Source organism: Ambystoma mexicanum, chromosome 6q, assembly GCF_040938575.1.
Source record: "Ambystoma mexicanum isolate Mex_15411 chromosome 6q, UKY_AmexF1_1, whole genome shotgun sequence".
NCBI lineage: Eukaryota > Metazoa > Chordata > Amphibia > Caudata > Ambystomatidae > Ambystoma > Ambystoma mexicanum.
This window is the reverse complement of record NC_090937.1, coordinates 761,299,519-761,313,777: the sequence shown is the minus strand read 5'-3', so window position 1 is coordinate 761,313,777 and position 14,259 is coordinate 761,299,519. Positions and strand designations below refer to the sequence as shown.

General features: G+C 45.4%; 1 protein-coding gene across 4 annotated transcripts in view; it reads left to right on the top strand.

Annotated features, from left to right (window-relative positions):
• FBXW7 (F-box and WD repeat domain containing 7) overlaps nt 1–14,259 on the top strand; it is a 1,581,903-nt gene that overhangs the window by 140,863 nt on the left and 1,426,781 nt on the right. For 3 of the 4 annotated variants that reach the window (XM_069631275.1, XM_069631278.1, XM_069631276.1), the window contains exon 2: nt 11,804–11,931. The gene's annotated coding sequence lies outside the window, so the exon portion shown is untranslated. Of the gene's footprint in view, nt 1–11,803; nt 11,932–13,959; nt 14,060–14,172; nt 14,250–14,259 lie in introns of all 4 variants that reach the window. The other variant, XM_069631277.1, reaches the window with a different exon arrangement.

Here is a 14,259-nt window from a genome sequence, read left to right as displayed (position 1 = left end):
AATCTAATGAGGTGTTTTAGTTTTGCTGGTCTGGGGTATGTGCCGAGTAGGCACTCCTTAGGAGTCCATTCATATCTGGTCAGCCCCAGAGTTTCGCTTGTCTGCTGTATGAAGGACCACAGTGAGTGTGTCTTGGCACACCGCCAGAACATGTGGAACAGGTCCGCATTGTCCATTTCGCACCAGGGGCATCTGGAGCTCTGAGTATTATGGAGCTTGGCAAGCCTGAATGGGGTTAGGTATGTACGATGTAGAAGGTTCAATTGTATTTGCCTAAATCTATGGTTTCTGGATACTGTTTTAGGAAATATGAGGGCCCTTTCCCATTCACAGTCTGTTAACTCTCGACCTATGTCTGCTTCCCATTTGGATTTTAGCCCAGCACTGCGTGGATTGGGGGTGTCGTTTAAGTGGCTGTAGATCTGTGACACTGGTCTCCCTCCCTCTCCTAGTTCGTATAGCAATGTGATCAGGGGGTTCGTGTCCGGTTCCTCCGGCCATGTCGACCATCTGGCGCGTGCCGTGGATCTAAGTTTCTGGTACCATAGAAACTGGCCAGTGTGGACATCATTTTGTTCTTGAAGTGTTTCGAATTCCATGAATTCCCCCTCCATGTACAAGTCCCCCCATGAGTAAATCCCCTTCTGTTCCCAGTGCCTGAGGTGTTGCAGATCTGCAGGAGAATTGCATAGGTCTGAGATAAGCGGTATGTTTGGGGAGTACTGGTGTCTGACGTGTGCGAGGGATTCTGCCCTATGCCAGATTTTGCGTCCAAGCGAGACCAATAGGGGGGAATTTCTTATCAAATGGGTGGGGGCCCAGGGAAGTTCTTTCAAGTATAACGGGGAGACCAGCGGCTGCAGGAGTGGCGTCTCCGATGTGGCATCGTCTGCTAGCCACTTGGTGACAAAGCCAAGCTGCGCTGCTAGGAAGTACTTTTCGAAGTTTGGAAGTTGGATTCCCCCTTGAGTGTACGGTAGTGACAACGTGGCAAGCGCTATCTTTCGTCTTCCCTTCCCCCACAGGAAGTCTCTCAGGATAGTTTCCAATAGGCGAAAGAAGGGCGCTTTGATGTAGAAGTGTACGTTTTGAAATCCGTACAGGAATCTGGGAAGGACAATCATTTTAGTTATGGAGGCCCTGCCCATCATGGATAGGGGGAGTTTCGCCCAGAAGGCCATGGATTTCCTCAGGGCCGGGAGAGCAGCTTTAGTGTTGCGCTCATGCATTTGTTCCGGGGAATGCATTATGTGTATGCCCAAGTATTTGAACGAGGTGTGTTCCCACCTTATTCCCACCAAAGGAAGCTCCGATGGTTCTTTTCCCTTAAGACTTGCCAGGGGGAAGAGGCAGGATTTGGCTCTGCTGAATTTTATTCCAGAGACCTTCGCAAAATTATCTAGGACCTCCAGCATCGTGGGCACATTATAATATGGGTCCTTGACAAATAATAGGACATCATCCGCATAGAGAGAAATGATGTGGTCAGTGTCTCCCAGTCGGATCCCAGCATCAAAAAATTGCTTTCGAAAATAGATTGCAATGGGTTCCAGGCCCAGTACGTAGAGCATGGGGGAAAGGGGGCAGCCCTGTCTGGTCCCTCTGCATATGTTCCAGACCTCCGATACATGCTTCCCAGTTTTTACTCTGGCTCTAGGCTTCGTGTAGAGTATCTTGATCCACCTTATGAACCTAGGGCCAAAACCAAACCCCTCCAGAACCGCCAATAGCCATTCCCAAAAGATCGAATCGAACGCCTTGATGGCGTCTAGGGATAACAATGCGAACGCTTCTGTGCCATCCCCAGTTTGGGCGATGACATGTTGCACTCGGCGCAAATTCATGGTTGTGTTTCGGGCAGGTATGAATCCGCATTGGTCCTCATGTACTAATTCCCCTATAATTCTGGCCAGTCTATTTGCTAATACTGTTGTCAGAATTTTCGCGTCGTAATTAAGCATTGCTATCGGGCGATAAGAGTCGCATCTATCGGGGGGTTTATTAGGCTTGATAATCGGGATCAGGAGGGTCTCTCTCATGCTATCGGGTAGTATCCCTGTCTCATATGCTTCGAGAAAGACCTCATGTAGCAGGGGCGTTAGTGTGGGCTCATACGTCTTGTAAAACTCTGTGGGTAGGCCATCGCTCCCAGGGGTCTTGCAAGTGGCTAGTGATCTAATAGCGTCCGTGATTTCCTCAGTTGTGATTTCTGTGTCTAGGGCCTCTGACTGCTCTGGGGGCATCCTGGGGAGTCCTATCTCTTCAAGGGTGTCCGTGATTTTTTCTAGGGGGACCTGGTCATCATGTGAGTAAAGGTGTTCATAGAAGCCCTTAAACGTTTCGTTAATAGCTTGTTGTGTTTGTACCACCTCCCCCTCTTCGGTGTGTAATCCTGTAATAGTGTGCCTGGGGTGTTCTTTTTTGCAGAGCCAGGCAAGCATTCTGCCTGGTTTGTCAGCCTCCGTGTGTATACGATTGGTTTTGGTGGCATAATCAAATTTGGCGAGCCTATTCCATGCCGAGGTGGAATTAGTTCTAAGTGCTCTGAGGTTGTCTTCCCTGTGTTCCGTGTCGACCGGGGCTGCTTCCAGTTGTTCTATTTCCCGCTCCCAGTGGGCCAGTTCACCCCTAAGTTGTCTCCTGATGCCCCCTGCTTTTGCTATTATTTCTCCTCTCGTCACTACTTTCAGGGCGTCCCACATTGTGCTTAGGCGGTCTACGCTCCCAGTGTTTCTTTCTATGAAGTTTTCTATGAATTCGTGTAGGTCCTCCCTAAATGCCGGGTCTCCCAGGGCATCTATCGGCATTCTCCACATTGGGATAGGAGGTCTGGGGCCAGTGTGATTCCAGCCCACCAGGAGGGGTGAGTGGTCCGAAATGGTTCTGCCCAGATATTGGGCTTCTTCTATCTGTGGAAGGTGCTCATCGCTTATAAAAACATAGTCCAGTCTGGTGTGGAGGCCATGTGGAGTGGAGAAATATGAATACTCCCGAGCGTCGGGATGGCACTCCCTCCAGGTATCTGCCAAGTGTAACCTATTGACTAGTAGGGAGAGGGCTGTGGTAGCTGCTGAGGGCCCTTTCGGGTGTGGGAGGGACCTATCTAGTATCGGATCATGGACACAGTTAAAATCTCCCCCCCAAAACAGGATTTCATGCCTGTTTAGTGCAATCTTAGTGTACATGGAGTTTAAGTGTGATGGGATGTTAGTATTGGGGAGATAAGAGTTCACTATGCAAATATCCGATTGTTCTAGCCTGCCCCAGATTATTACAAATCTTCCCTCTGGGTCGGACTCGGTCTTAGTTATCCGGAAAGGGAGTTGTGGGTGAATCCAAGTATATACCCCTCTTGCATACTTGGAGTACGAAGATCCGGCCCCCTGGCCTCCCCAGTGTTCACTTAGTTTCGCTAAGGTTTCAGCCGTGCAATGTGTCTCTTGGAGTAACGCTATCTGTACTTTCTTTCTATTTAAATAGGACTTGACCCTATTCCGGCGTAGGTATGATCCCAAACCTCTCACATTCCAGGTCAATATCTTTATATTCATCTTAGCCGCCATTACAGAGTAATTGAGTCACACTCACAGTTGTCAGACCCCTGTTACCTTCATATGTCCTGCCACACCGTCCTGGTCTTCTCCTCGCCCGCCCTCTCGCTCCGGCCCCAGGTCTTTCGCTGGTTGGAGATTTTTTAACTTGTGTACATCCCATTTTGGTGAACGGGAGGAAAACTAAACTAAACTTTCCAAACTGACCCTAGCAGCCGCTTTTAACTTGCAGCGCTCAGGGGCTCCTGAGCCTTCCAGGCCACTCCTGGCCTTCCGGATCAGGTTGTGTGTGAGCAAACTGCTTACACCTTTGTTGGTGGGGTGGGTTGTTTGTCCGCCGCTTGTGTGCTCCTTGGGTCTCGCGTCCGATGTAGCGGGTTTAATGATAGAACTTTCCTGATGGTTCGTTTAACTACGATTCGTGTTGCTTCCCTTTCAATTGCTGCAGGGATTGCCGTCGCTCACATTCATCCGGGGGTGGGTGGTCATCCCCGATCTGAGTTCGGTGGGTCTTCCTTGTCGTCCGCCAGGTTGTTATGCTCAAGCCACATATTGGCTGCGGCTGGGGTCTCCAGGAACGTTGCTTTTCCTTTATATAGAACCTTGAGTCGTGACGGGTATAAGAGCATATATTTTAAGTTGAGCTTTCTCAGCCGGGCTTTTATCGGAATGTAAGAGTTCCTGGCTCGCTGTACTGCAGGGGTGTAATCTGGGTATATGACTATTGTGGAGCCATTTCTTTTAATCTCCCCGCCTTCTCTGGAGAACCGGAGTATGATTTCGCGGTCTCTGAAGTTTAGGATCTTAGCTATGATTGGGCGTGGATGTGATCCAGGTGGGGGACGTCTCTGGAGAGACCTGTGAGCCCTTTCAACGGAGAACCCCTGGGAGAGTTTTGCCGCCCCTATTTCCTGCTGTAGGAGCGTTTCGATGAAGGTTGTCGGGTCCGGGCCTTCCAAATCTTCAGGGACCCCCAGTATACGAATGTTATTACGGCGCGCCCGACCTTCAGCGTCCTCAGAGCGGGCTTCTAGCCTTGCTACCTTCTGTTCCAAGTCTCTAACCGTCATCTCCAAATCTCGGGTGTTCTCAACATTTTCCTGCAGGGCTGTCTCAGTCACCGTGACTCTTTCCGTTAGATTGCGGGCGTCCTGCCGCATCAGTTGCATGTCAGATTTCACTTCTTCAAGCCGTCCCTCGAGTGATGAGCGGAGGGCCGCTATCGCCTGGAGGACTTGCGTGTGTTTAAGGTCTTCCTCTTGTTGAGGCGGGTCCTCAGGGGTTTCTTGGTCTTGTTGTGTTGACTGTCGTTGGGGCCTGACTGTCGTGAAGGAATCCATCGTGACTAGTTTCGGCTTGGACCTGGGGGGAGACATCCTCTGATTAATGATCTGTAAGTGCTGCCCCCGGCAGGGTGAAGATCCGTCGGCGATCCCTGTGTTGGGATACTAGGGAACTTGGTCCAAAGGATCCTACCTCGGGTACTCGGTTGCTTCTGGTTGCCGGTGTTTCCCGCCGTTTGGTTCAGAGAGTATGGAGGGCCCTGCTCAGGGAGTGGTTAGGCCCAGGGCCACAGGTTGCGTCCGGTATTTTCGGCTTCCTGCCGGTTTCTCCAACGGGATACCGGCCTGTAGGTGTCAGGCTATTGGCCACCCGTGGTGTGAGTGGGTTCTGCCCGCTGGGGTCTTCGTCTCGCGGGTTTACCCGCGTATCAGGCAGCCTCTAGAGCAAACGGGCCAGTCCTCTTCGCAGGAGTCAGTATTGGGCCCCAGGCCTCGCTCCCCCAGGCTGCTGGGACTGCGTGAGGTAAACTGCGGGTGGTCCCGCTGGGGAGTGTTGTAAAGGGGACCCAATCTCACTTCAAGCGTTTTCTCACCGCCGGAACTGCTCCGTGTTCCCCGCTCCAGCGTCCGCGGCAAATGCGACCTCCTCCCGGCCGTGCCCGCGCCGCGATTTCATCCACCTCCGCAGCCGACACTGGCAATCGCTGGCGCCGGCCTCCCGCTCTCAGATGTCCGCCGGCGACAGGCTCCTCCGCAGCAGCCGCCCCCTTCTGCAACAGTTCGTGGTGGGACCCAGGGGGCCGAGGCTGGCCTTTTCCTACTCTGCGGCGGGCGCCGCCATCTTGGAATCCCGGGGGGACTCGAGTTCGGGCTTCCCGTTCTCCGCCGTTCGGTCTCTGATTCCACCCAAAGTTGTTGTCGGGTGCTGGCGATCGGTTCCCCCACACTATTCTGGCCTTAGTAAGTCTCGTAGACCCGGTTTCAGCGTAAGTTGTGCGATAGTTTCAGGATCGCGGACGGAGCTCCGTGGAGGTCTGTCATTACGGCATGCGCGCTGGCCACGCCCCCCGAGACACAGCCCAATTGACCATTCCTTGATCTCCCTTGACAGGAGTGGCCGCGTTTCAGAAGATGAATGCTCCATCTCTTCTCAGTGTTCACAGACACTAAGACTCCTTGAGCTATTGTGCTCCACGGATCCGGTAAGCACCGGCATCCACTTGTTCCCCACCTGTATCTACTTACATCTTTACTGCTAGACTTTTCGGAAGCAACTGACCCCTGACATATTCCCTGTCTGTTTATTCCAACAGACGGCATTGGATACTCCACCCATAAGAAACTCCCGTCCTGATGAAGGCCTACAACACCACAGCTCACCTAGCTTATCTTAAAATGGCCGAAACACTGTCGTGTTGACTTGTTGTGTATGTTGTTGTTCAACTCTTGATTGTTCCCACACTAATGTGCTGATTATCTGATTATGACTCCACGAAGTTCTCTAGCTTCCTTCCCAAGGAACCTTCAGCGAATGTACAAGCATAAGAATTTGGTTTTTCAAATAATTACCATTTGAATCATTTAACTCAGGTACTATACTGTGTATGTTTTAATGTTGAATATCCTATGCTCCTAAAAAGTGTATCATGACACTGACTGCACTTAAAGAATTGCAGTATACAGACCTTTTCACAATTCTGTCTCTACCAAATCATGTGGTGACAAATCCAGGACTTAGTTGCTCTATCTTCAGCAGTTAGATCTCAATGACCTTGTTCAATTGTGTTTTTTTGATATGTCTACCTACCTGGGCAGATCAAGGCATCAACCAGGTGCCCCGTTAAATATTGACCTATATACATACTACTGATTACATATAAACCTCCAGTTCTTTGGCCATGTCCTATTCGACTCCAACTTCTATGTGGGTTTCGATCTCTTTGCCTTGGGTTGCTGTTAGGTGATTGAAATCACTGCCCTCCCCCAAGGCTTAATTACGTGACATGAGCTCAGTGGATAACTTCGAGGTCAGTCTGGCCCTTGCAAATAAGCAACTCTTTTTTCATTCGGACACAAAGGCGCCCAACAATGCCTCCCTGTCGCAGTTTTTTCTATGCGTTGGCATCACCCTTTGCTCTCCCTGGTACTAATCACAGGCCAAGTTGTCCTCTGCTCCCCCTTATCAGCTGCTCCTCCCAGGAGAGGGGAGGGCATGCCTGGTTTTCTGGCAGATCCAACTAATCTCATTTTTGAAGGATGTAGGTGGTTTTCTCAAAAGCATCTGGCCCCGGCTCCCATGGGTTTGTCCTTCACGACCGGCCACAGACCTAGTCCTACTAGGCCGCTCGCATTCCTTTCTAATTTCACAAAGCTCTAATAGGATACATTTGTGTATGTGTGTAAGTGTTCCCTAACTCGCCTGGGTTGGGGGTAAAATATTCGTGCACAGGGCCTCGTTCTGTGTTCTCAACACGGCTTGCGAGGGCCCACTCCTAACTTCGTGTATGGTAACACTTCTATGTTCCTCGTCATTGGGCAGGGGACTTGTAGCCTATGTGATGTATGCACACAGTATGTCTAACACTCTATAGGACTGTATTTAATTTACCTTCAACCAATCTGAATTTCTACAACCAATACACCCTGCACTACTGACCTATGCCCACAGGACTCACCCACCCCCCTATATCCACTCATGTTTGTTTCCGATGTATTAGTATATTTTCTGCAGTTTGGGAGGGGATGGAATCTGAACGTGCATCTCGACCGTACCACATAGAGGTATACCCTTCATCACAGTCCACTCGTACTCTGCATACACTTCATGTGAACAGTGAAAATTGAAGAGAACAATATGGAAATCTTACATTCTTAGAAACGGCAGAGGAATGCAATCTATAACAAGAGAGAGGGGCTGGGACTGGGTTTTAAGTAAAAGCAAAGGGTGGGACTTGGAGAATGGTGGGGTTGTTGGTAGTGCTCATTAACCCCTCTGATATGTGTCTTTAATGGTACAAACCAGATGTGTGTTTTATTTATTTTTTTCTTTTCATTGCTGTATTACCAATTTGCGTTTTTGACCTTTGCAGGATTGTTGACTGTCGTTTGCCCTCTGATTCTGCTCAATGAAATACATCACCAATAGTGCTTGTAACTTTTTTTGCCTGATTCTTTTAATTGGTTTATCGACATTTTGAGTAGCCATTCAATATTTAAGACAGCACGGGAGGTATTACTGTTAGAAATAGTCTTTGTTGAAATGTTTTTCCTTTGTAGTGAAACTATAGCTTTTTTTTTGTAAACGCACAGGCGGCCCATTTTCTGCATGCATAATGTCTTGTATTTTCTTGTAGTCCCATTAAGTAGGGATTGCTAGAAATAGTGGGGCTGTTACTTGGGATGAGTTGACTAGAATATCTTTCACACTTTTTTGCTTTTTTTTTAAAGCAAACAATGTGTTTTCCATAAATGGTGTATGATGTTGAATCCGGGGTCCATTTTTATTTTTTAGAATGAAGTTCCTAATTTTTGTGAGGTACTTATTTAATCAGCCTCCTAAAATTGAATGTGAAGTGATTTGGAATGCAGTAGGTCCCTTTTTATACTGATTGTTGGCTCTATGCTGTGCTCTTTTGTTCAAAATGTTGAAATATCTATTTTCTCCGAATTTATTTTCAAATCATTTGCTTTTCTGGTAGAATTAGTCCTTTTTTACAGTTTTCTTTTCACTAGAGGTGTTCTAGAAATAGTTTTCTATCAGTTAATTTTCTGTAAAATTTGGTAAAGATTTTATGAGATAAAAAAAATTTCATAGATGCTTTTTTTATTACTAGCGCCTACCTTCCATATCTGTCTATTTGCATGTGCACATTAGTTTCATTTTCATGCTTGGGGATATTTTCTCCTTTCCCTTTGTATTTTCAAGTAAATGGGTAAGAAAATGTTGGCCAATGTTCACAAATCCCCTTGTTGAATTCTGAATTGTATCTATACCTTTTAAGAGTCCTCCTGGTTCTGTCTTAGTCTTCTCCCTAATTCAGTACAAGATTTGTTTCAGCGCAACATGTTTTGACACACTCGGATGGCGATTGCTAGGCAGCAAACCTTGTGTTGACAGTATTTACAGGTGGCGAAAAAACATTTCCAGCTGCAACATTTTGGTTAGGTTGATACCTTTCTGAAGCAGAACGTGTGCTAGATTTTATATGAATCGCCACCTTTTGGGAACTGTGCAGAAATATCCATCCCAACGCACACACAACAAACATAATGGCCCAGTTAATCCACAGACTTTACGAATACACTTAACAAATGAGTCAGTAAACCAACCACAGTTTGAGGTCACCTAGTTGCATTATCAATCGGTAGCTAGCGAGGACTGCAGGTATAAAGGCCCAAATCCAAATGTGAAAATATAGTTATTTGTCTGAGGCTGTTGGGGTCCTGTGAATACCACTCTGGGCAGATTTTTCTTGCAGAGAACCTTCTAGCCACAAAAAGAGGCATGCTTTCAAGCAATGAGCAAGATATTGAATTGCTTTTTTTAAGCTCCAGATACTCTGTCCAGGTTGGGCAGATATGCTCAGTATAAAATAGACTGACTGCAGATGGAATCCTTTTCCTGCAGCATTTCCGACACTTGTTGGCAGAACACAGGTCTACAATGAGGTCGGTGGTGAGTGGAATAGCAAGAGCATGTAATATCGGAAAGGTGGCAAATATTGCTAGTGTACTCTTTTTTATCCATTCCATGTAGTAACGCCTCTTCTCACAGGTTCTCCAAAGACCCATATTGTGAAAACCCTACACACCGAATCACCTTCTTTAGCAGGATGGCAAAATCGCAAAATTCAATACATCTTCTGTTTCTAGGTTCTGAAGTTTCCTGCAGTACCTTTGTGTCTATTTTCACTAGTAATCGACAACTTGGGACCATTTTGTGTAACATATATATGCCACATTAGAAAGAGAAAAATAGCACACAGCCTGGTTTCACCATAATGAGCAGCAGGCCTGTCCCCCATCCAATCAGTTCCTTGGAGAATCCACAATCTCAAAAGAAATTGTTAATTTATTGCATCCATCTAAGCATATGAGAACAGTTGTGACCCTGACTCAAGTTTCTTGAGAGAACTGAGCGAACTCCGTATTATTGTTGAGGGCAATCAAAATAATCTGTAACCTGATTGATCTGTCCTTCTGGAAATGTTACAACAATGCAAGGCGCAGACGTTAACTGGTAATTCAGGCACGCTCTTTACTTGATTGCAAGCGTCTCCTTTATATCCTATTTATATTTCAGTTCTGGGGGTGTTTCTGAGTCAGCTTATTTCTTGTTTGAGTCTCATCTCATCCTAATGTTCTTCAGTAATTTCTTTGAAGACTTTGAGTTGCTGGAGTAATTGTTGTACGGGTCTGACAGCCACTGTGCATTCAATGGACAAGCATCCGCAAATGCACAGCAATAGGTATTTTAAAATAGGCCACCACGGATTTAATTTTTTATTGTATTATTGGGAGCAAATGTAATGGGGGCCCGAGAGTAGCTCATCCATTTTCTTTAAGAATGTTTGCAATGACAAGCCATTTGTGATATTTGGATTTCTTTTTTCCTTTTTCATGTGTCTTCAGCCTTTCTATGTCCTGGTGCCATGATCCTTGTCCCCTTCAGATTCCTCTTTGTAACCGCTTTTATTGTATGTGATTCAGACCTCCACTTTGGTTTCCTCCCAGGGACCAGGAGCACTGGCCCAAAGTACATTTTGAAACGGATTTCTGCCTGCTCGTTGACAGCTTATACAGCTAAAACGTATCTGGTCAGGCTTCTGCAGGTGACGTTTAGTTCCAGTTTTGCAGATCAGACTGTGTGGCGGCATCATGTCGGCATGTTCCTCTTCATCTACGTATTTGCTAATGAATGAGAAATACTTTAAAATAATTCTGCATTACTTAAACTGAAGTGCTAGGCTAAATGTGGTTACTTTCCCAGCCTCCTCCTTCAGCTACTCCAGTGGCTTCTTTGCAGCAGTGCAAGTCGGGAGAGGGAATTCATCATCAATGGTAATGTTAATACAGAAAGTCAAACAATCAAACTTATAGGATTCTTTTTAGATGACTACCTTTTAGTGCAGAAATGGACTTTTTTCGAAATGTTAAAGTTCATAAGGTGACTAAGGATACCAGCTACTTTCATTCCTACTAATTCATGTTTTCATTGTTTCTGTGCATCCCAAATGTTCACTGTCAAGACAACCTCCTGGTTCAAAAAGCTTGCTACAAAGTAGGCTGAAGGGCCTTGCAAAATTTACTAAACGACTCATATCGTCTGGTATTTCTGATAATTGTTGAGTACCATTTCCATGGTACTCGAGCTTGCTGGTGAGTACAATGAAATTCTGGGATGTTTGAATTTTATTTTTACATTTTCTGCAAGCAGTTAATGTCAAATATGTTTCACTTCGTGGCTGGCTTCTGGGTGGCAGCAGTGCGCCACACATGAAGTGGGTTTATGGCGACATCGACCTTTTTACAGAGAGTGTTGGTAAACAGGTTTTCATCCCATTGCCAGGTGTTGAATGCATTTCTCTAAGGTCAAATAGGTAAATCAGGTTACTCGACCTACAGGTCAAGCAGGATTTTAAAGAATGAGGTGCTATATAAGGTCTCATAAATCTTGATGCTTTATCAGACTTCAAACCTACAATGCCACTATCCGTTTTGTTTGTTGTTGCAACATTGGCCAAAGTCTTGTATCTGGCTTTTACTGTCCTGGTTATCAGTGAGACGGGTAGAATTTTATATAGCTTTGGCAATACTTTAACTTTGATTTAGGTATTTATGTTTGTGTTTTCTGTAGGTTTTCCTTCAGACTATATGCATCAACCCATTTGTATACACCTTCCTTTGGTCCTCCGTTTGCTGAGTACATAGGTCTTCAACACGATGCTTCTTCTATTGTCTACCTTACAGGTTCCAGATGGCATTAGGGAGTCTGTTAGTGTGCACCGAGTGGAAGCTTGATCTGTGTCAGTCCATAGAACCAACAAAACAAAGGATTTGCAGAGGGAATAAGCCCGGACTTCACCACTCGTGCAGAGGTAAGTGGTATTTCATCATGCAATTTCTTATGCGTTTTCTCTCAAAGAGCAATTGGGTGAAAGTGAAGGATTCAGCCACATCATTTTATTACCGAAATCATGAGCAAGGGCACATAATTGTTTTTATATATAGCTACTCTAGGTTTTCTTTTTCAGTGTTTTAGTTTCCTTTCAGAGAATAAGCTGTGTTTTTTTGTCTAATGGATGAATGTTGACTGGCATGTCTTTTAACAGTTAAAGATCCACTCAATATTATATGTAGCGCACCTCTAAAATGGGTACATGTAGGGGGCGTGGCCTGAACCAAAGGCGTATGGGGATGTTTTGCTTGGGCTCTAGACTCCAGTAAAAGTCTAGCAAATGTTCTGAAGGGGAGAAACAATGTCAGCATTGTTTTCTGTTACTAGCAAAAACAGACAAACGGACAAAACATCTAGAATTCTTGGTTAGATTCATCAACGACCTTTTTGGCATGTGGGACGGTTCCCAAGAAGAATTATCAGAATTCTTTGAGTTCATGGACACAATAGCCCCGAGGATCAAGTATACTTGTAAAACCAGTAAAACCTCAATTGAATTCTTAGATGTAGAAGTTTACACCAAATCAGGTAAACTTCAAACTACTGTAGTCACCAAGGTGACAAACGGCTTATTATACGCAACACGTTTCCATCGCAAGAAAACAATTGAAAGCATACCATTGAGTCAATTCCTCTGATACAGACAGATTATTTCAGACAATCGGGAATATACCAACAAGGCAAAAGAATTTACAGAGAAATGTGTAAATCGGGAACTAGTTAATACTAGTGCAGAAAAAGCGAGAAACGCCAACAGGTCTGAAGCATTCAAACCAAAACTGTGCGACACAGCCCTAAATTTAGTATATGTGACCACGTATTCACAGCAGAGCACTCATATCAACATAATTAAGAGAAATTGGAACACCTTGTTACTGGACTCTACACTGACCAAACTTTTTCAGAACCCTCCACTATTTGCTTACAGTAAGAGCAAGTCAATAAGAGATTACCTAATTAAAGCGGACTTCGCCAGTAAAAGGCAGAAAACCCAAACTATAAAGGCACATTCCTGTGCAACAATTGTAACAACTGTCACAATTTGATCAAAGGGAACGCCAGTACCCATCCTCACAATGGACATAAAATTACCTTGCACCACACCTCAACATGTGATACCAGAAACATAATTTATGTCATTAGATGTCCATGTGGACTATACTATGTTGGTCTGACAACGGGGAAGGCTAAAACTCGTTGGTCAGAACACAAATCAAATATCAGAACGGCATCAGATAAACCACTTGTAGCACAAAATGTTATCCCACAAAGACATTCAATAGCACAAACCAGATGTATTCTGCAACATGTATGCACACCCACAAGAGGAGGTAACCTGAACAGACTACTGTTGCAGAGGGAGATTTACTGGATAGATGGCCTAGACTCCTTGTCTCCCCGTGCGATGAACATGGATTGGAATCTTGGTTGTCATCTGTAATCTCCCAGAGTCCGCAACTGTCAATAACAACCATTTATATGTTCGAAATTCACTGGAATCATGAGACATACACTCAGTAGAATCACAATTACCACCTAGTTGCGCTATATCATGGCTCATTGAAATTTTTACGAAAATAACTCATTTTAAACTGTCCCGATTTGTTAGTCAGGGGTTTTTCATTTTTCTTTTTGACTTTCACCAACCCCAGCAAGGAATATGCATTACACCGCTTTTTTCACAGAGGAAACACCTATCCAATATGGCACCCCGCTTTTTCAAGTAACACAGTTTCAGTTGATTTATTAATCCAAAGCCCATGTGTCCCGGTTACCAGGACAACCGAGACACCGTTCGCACACGGAAGACTAGCAACTGCAGAACTATTGCGGTCCGCTGCTCCTTACCGATAAAATTCATTTTGCACATCATTCTGACTACAGTCATGAAATGTTTTACACTTTGATTTCCAGCGCATGCGCTAAACAATGCTTCTGTCCTTCTCAGGACTTGAAAGACACGGCAAGTCATTTTGAATCAATGTTCAAACGCGGAATGAATCCAGTTTTCAGTATTTTCATTGTTCGCCCGGATCTATAAGGATAGGGTAAGACAGCAAGCTCCTTTTATTTCACATGATAATGTGGTGACATATTTGATCTTAAATATCAAGTGAAACGCAATCATCTGATCATGTGCCATAACCTCTCTGTTCCACAGGGCTAACGGCGATATCAAACCGCTATTTGTGCCAATTTACACCAACAAATTACTTCAGTCTTGACTAACTTTACTTGGTGAGTGCAC